This window comes from Akebia trifoliata, chromosome 1 (genome assembly GCF_017979445.1).
Source record: "Akebia trifoliata isolate Shusen 1 chromosome 1, ASM1797944v1, whole genome shotgun sequence".
NCBI lineage: Eukaryota > Viridiplantae > Streptophyta > Magnoliopsida > Ranunculales > Lardizabalaceae > Akebia > Akebia trifoliata.
Window position 1 is genome coordinate 16,921,120 of NC_141375.1, and position 6,228 is coordinate 16,927,347.

At 38.1% G+C, this 6,228-nt stretch overlaps 1 pseudogene; it reads right to left on the reverse strand.

Annotated features, from left to right (window-relative positions):
• Positions 1–3,726: 3,726 nt before the first annotated feature.
• Positions 3,727–4,960, reverse strand: LOC147410785 (putative methylesterase 11, chloroplastic pseudogene; annotated as a pseudogene).
• Positions 4,961–6,228: the final 1,268 nt, after the last annotated feature.

The window sequence follows — 6,228 nt, forward strand, 5'->3', positions numbered from 1 at the left end:
GAATTCAAAGACTAACGCAACTAAAGCTAAAAAAAATTAAGAAGACTTAAAAGATGACATCATTCTGAATGGAGGGACACAATTTTAGAATCTATGCCACTTCGGTTATCTTCGAGGAATGACTTGAACTTGCCTGCTTTTACTGTCTCTTCATATTCCGATTCAAGCCTGTCATATGCGGGACAACCCGTTGCTTCAATAATTTCTCTGTTATTCAGTTTTGTCACTGCCTTAGGGTAGTTGAACTCATTCTAGTATGGAACAAATGCACTGTTAAGACCGATTGGGTGAATGAAGGAAACTGGGTCAACTTATTCGGATTTGGATATTGATATTAGGTTAAGAGTAGGAGGGGGTTGATTTTGAAAGGTAGGCAAAGGGTTAGTTTTAACATTGGGAGTAGAAGGAGTGGATATGGTGACTTTTCCTTGCTCAATAAGGTATTGGATAGCATGTCGGAGAGTAATACACCTGTCAAGAACATGACCAGGCATCTGATGGAATTCACAGAATTGCCCATTATCCATGTTTGGGGGAAGAGGATTAGGCAAAGGCTTAGGTTGTGAAGGTATCAGCAATCCTCTTTTCATCAATTTTTGATAAGCAACACTAAGGGACATTCCAAGATTGGCAAACTGTCTCCTAGGCTTGGTTTGTGAAGGCTGAATAGCTTGAGGAGTTAGTGCGAAGGAGGTGTTGGCCACTTGTAAGGAATTGACATTCGGTTTGAAATGTTTGGATTTTGACTCAGACGGGTTACCAAAAAGTCCCGAAGAGTAAGCATCCTCAACTTGATTTTCAGCTTCAAGGAGGGATTGAAAAGTAGGAAGGTACTGAGGCATCAAGTACTTGACATAATTTGGAGTGAGATTCCTGAGGATAATCTTGACTTGTTCCTTCTCTTGAGGTCAGTTCCACAATTGAGCGGCTTTAGCTCTCCATCAAGTAATGAACTCAGTGAAAGTTTCCCCGGATTTCTGTTTAATAGTTTCTAAGTTTCTTCTTGTGAGTTCAATATCCGTGTTGAATGAATATCGACCAATAAATTCTTTCATCAATTCATGCCATGTTCTTACCCGAGATGAGTCCAATGACATTAACCAATGTAGTGCAGGACCTGTCAGGATTCTTTGAAAAGTTGAGCCATCTATTCTTCACTTAGACCCTGAGATTGTATTATGCCGACATATACTTTTAAGTGAGTCCTAGGACATCCAATATCATCAAACTTCTCCATATCTGGCATTGTGAACTTCTCTGGCAGACAGACCGTGGGAAACAAGGTCATTGCCCCTAATCCAAGAGTAAGATCATCAGTGTCTTTGATATTCTTTAAAGCAGTTTCAACCTGATTTATTCGATGAGCTAGGACAGGGTCGACGTGTAAGTGATCATCTTCTTGGTTTTCAACGAGGTCAAACACATCCTGAGGTTCTATAGCTTTATCTTTTCCCTTTTTAATTTTTAGGGATTCAATTTGTGTTTGGACAGAAACAATAATCTGTGCTTGAAAAGATTCTAAAATCTGACGGAGTACAGTTTCATCCATGGTATTCGTTTCTTCCCGTGGTAAAGACTGACTACTTGGCAATGGTACTCTGGAAAGACGACTTTTTTCACGGACCCAAAGTGGTACAGATGGAGGTTTAGAACGTTTGGAACCAATTATCACCTGATTGGAAGTAAACCAAAGTTAACCATTGATTTTAAATGTTTGACTCTTAACCACATGATTAAAATTTCGATATATAATAGCCCAAGTTCGGTGGAAAATATCGAATCCAAATGCACTATAAGTCTATGGTGACCAAGAAAGTGAGAAAGGTTAGACGCAGATCTACCCTTGATTGGGATTGAACCTTTGATCAGACAAATTATTTTGATCCTAAGATCGAATCTTTCTATATAAAATGGTCTGGATCTTTAAAAGTGAAACCAATTAGTCCAACTGATTTGGTATTGATCAGTTTGATCCATTTGTCAATTGGGTCAGCTGGTTTAAGTGGTTCAAATTAATCGGTACATTTCACCGATTGGGTCGGACCGATATTGCGGATTTTGATTGATTATTCTGGATCGGTCCGCCCACTTACCTGTTGGTTGGATTGAATAAAGCAACCTGGAAACACCCATAGTCAGTTCAGGTCGTGACCTCTAAGAAGACTTCTAGACTCTAGGCTTACTACGTGCAATGCATTTTATCTGGCCACCCTTGTCCAAATACACCTATATACATCTCGATATGTGGTGACTTGATTTGATATACCGTATAGGTGATAATCTAAAACCTCAACTCACTTCTCTAAAGTCAAAAATAGCCAGTTTGATCTCCAGTTGAGAGGTGGTGCACGATGCTGAGCAAGGGCCCACTTAAATACCTCTCGTCTAGAATAGACGTAGTCAGTCCCCCTCGTACAGTAGGGTACAGCGAGGCAAGATCTCGCTTAGGCACCGGTTTTGATCAAGAAATGCAATTGATATACTTAGATTATCTTTTATATACCTATGGGTACGAGTCAAGAGTTGTAGCTTTCATAAATGGTTTGGAATCCCCCGAGGGGACCGACCACATACTAGTACTACGTTGACAATCGGGACATGTGACTGTGTGGCTCACAATAGGTCAAAGGCTCAGGTCGCTCCAGCCTGGGTGCATCAATATACTTCTCGAAATCACCTGATCAGACGATATTGATGTCCCAGTTTGATATACCCTAAGGTATGGGACTAGAGTTGTGGCTTTCATGAATGACATCGCATTTTCGAAGAGACCGGGCCACGCATTAGTGCCACGTTGGCTATATGGGACGTGTAAGTGCACAAAATAGTAAACGTGCACGTGGTGTGTGCAAAATAGGGTGAGGTGTGCCCGGGACATTTTTTATATAAATGGCATATGGGCCAGATCAGATTATCAATGGGCTACTAACATAGTGAGTACAAACATTGGAAGATTACTAAGATCAAAATCATAGCATGCAAATTAGAAGAACTTAAAATCAATCAATCGAGTCAGAACCAATCAATTAATTAGAATCACACAATCAACATGTTAGACTTAATGGTTCGAGCAATCGAGATATCCATGGGATATAATCATATCAATCGAGACCATGCACCCTAATCAAATTTGGATTTATTGAGTTAACTCGTCTCAAAGCATTCAACGTCATAGAACAAGAAAAAATATCACATGAAGCATTAGCATGAAGCATAAAAGGAATGCATTGAGAATAAATATTGAATTGTATGAGATCCAACTGAGTTGACCCGACTCATCACATTCAACATCGAGGTATTAAAGCAACGTATATTGTGAAAATAATAAAACAATATGTTAATATCAAACCGCACATGTTGCGTGATGCAACATGAGTTCAACTGAGTTGACTCGACCAATATTTTCCCCTATGGTTGATTTTTGAAATCAAACCCAGTTTCTTTTTTTTTTTTTTAAATGTTTTTATTTTTATTTTTAGCAAAACACAAATGAAAAAAAATAAAAATAAAGAACAAGCACATTTATGTATGAATGCTGAGCGAAATTCAACTACATGTCTTATTTCATTTCATTTCTTTTTTTCTTTCTTTTTAAAGAACTACCCTTTGTTATTCCAAAAATTGTGAAAAAAGAATCACACATGCATGGATGCCTACTGATTGCATGCATAATCATAGAACATGAATTTTATTACCTTTTACACGCACATTTCATATGCATGTGTGTATGTATGAACCAGTTATTTGATCACGTTAGCGAGGCCTCAATCTTTGCGATCTCGACCAAGAGCTTGTGTAGGCCTTGGAGCTTTGAGAAGAAAGGGGAGTGATCAGAGCCTTTTAGTCGGAAGACACGTTCAGGAGGGTTTGAATTTATCATGCTCTGCTGAAGAGAGAGTGGTATGGCATCATCTTCTGGAGTCTCTATATAAAACCTTTTGACAGAGCCATAGTTCTCATCAGAGAGAGATAGAGCTTCTTGAGAACCGGTGCAAAGGGGATCGGCCTCATCGACACTGAAGCAAGTGCAACATCCTTGGCAGGAGTTTGATTAAATAATAAGTCTCTCAGCAATGATTTGTCCAGATCAATAGCAGTTAGAGGATGATCGTTCCCGTTTGCATACAAAAATTCTTAGCTTGCTGCATCAGATCATTTGAAACTGCCTGTTGGGAGAACATATCAAGGGTACTCTGTCTACTTGCTAACATTGGTGCGGCAATAAAAACAGCTTTTGCTATCTTGGATGGAAACAACTCCATAACATATGATATGCATGTACCACCAAAATCGTGCCCCACCAAAATCACCTTCTCCCCGTGTCCAAGCTTTTCAAGGAAATTAGTAAGTGGCTCTACATATTGACCTAGATTTGTTATGTTGTTTGTATCAAATGAATTAATGCCCGAACCAGTTAGGTCTACGGCATCAACTTTGAATCCACCTTCTTCTAGATGTGCTATGGTTTTATACCAACACCAAGCACCAAAACCACCTCCATGAACAAGGACAAAATGGTTGGTCTCCAGATCATCAATCCTTAGTTCCTGATTAACAAGTTGATGAGGTTGAACAAGAGGATCGGTGAGAGACCGATCCCTAGAACTAGAACTTCTCGGCAAAGAATACTTCTTTGTAGTTGGAGCTGGATCCCTTAGAGAACTGGATCGATCAAAGGGTAGAGTAGTACCATTTTGTTGGTGATGTTGAAAGAGAAGTGTAGCAGCGATTGCTTGCTCTTGAATCACAGAGTTGTCTAGGGTTTCTTTCTTGGAAGATCGGTTCTTGTTCCATCGATTGCTAGAGTTGATATCAGGCGGAGTGTTCGAGAAACGCTTCGAAGATTTGTTCTTCTTCTTCACCTCTTTGGGAGAGATGCAGGAACAGAGATTCCCCATGGATTCTTTATCAAAGAGAGAGAGAGAGAGAGAGGAGAGAGAGAGAGAGAGAGAAAGAGAGAGAGTTTTCTTCAATTTGTGTGTCTGCGAAGAAAAGTCTCCTTCTTGTTGTCCCCTTCTTCTTCTTTGGAGAAGAAGATACAAAAAGGGAAAATAAAAAAACGCTAACAGCACACCACATTAAGGATTTGAATATAAAAACAAATTTTTTTCTTAAAACACACCACCCGTAAAATTGAATTAAACGTGAGTTGTTGCTGTTGTTAATAGCGCCAAAAAAAAATTTTCTTTTTTTATTTTTATTTTTTAGTTTTTACAAAAACTTGTCAAAGATCAACGTATGTACCCCTAAAAAAAATTAAAAACTAAGGAAAAAACATAAATAAATAAAAAGAAATATAAAAATACAAAGCCTTTTTAAAAAAAAAAAAAAACAAAAAACAAATCTTCATGCTTCAACAGACCCATTCTATTTCACCTCATAATCTTCCTTCGAAAAATATTCTAGATTATTTTGGAATCCCTAATAGTGACCATTAATTGGGACCACCAAAAAAACAAAAAATATCCAAAAATAGGATATCCAAATTTTTACCACTAATCCAACATTATTCCATCTCATATCACATGTCATTTTGAATCTTTCATTCATTGTTTAGGGTCATCAAAAGGTGACCCTCAATTGAATAATAGAAAATAACATGCCAACACCAAATATTCAAAGTCCAAATAAATGATTAATAATTAAACCAACCAGAACAATAAAAACAGAAATTAACCGATAAAAAAACAATGAAAAAATAAAGAACAAACTAAAAAATAAAAAAACTAGGTTGTTTCGGCAATGTTCCCATATTCAGGTTTTTCAAGTTTAATCTTCAAAATCCCCAGTGGAGTCGCCACTGAAAGCGCCCTCAATCCGCGGGGTGCGCAGATCCACTTTTGACCCTTGAGGTTTGGGAGTCGCCACCTAGTTATTACGGTCAAGGAACCAAACTGACTCTAAAAAAAGTAAACATTACTAATCTACGAAAGAAAAAAGGGTCCGGAGATCACGTTACGGGGTTGGAAGGTATTAGGCACCAACCCCGCCTGGCCAAAGCCGGTCTCTACTAATTTTCCAAATAAATTACATTGCTAAAAAAGCCTATATAATAAAAAAAATTAAGAAATTATACCTTTCCGAAGATAACTTTATCATTCCCTCAGATCTGATTGAGTAACTTCTTGTATAGTACTCCTCGCTTTGTTCTGTCTCCGGATCTGATTTTTGATCTCCGAGGCAAGGTATCTCTTTCTTAGATCTGGATTCTTCAAATTTTTTTCTATT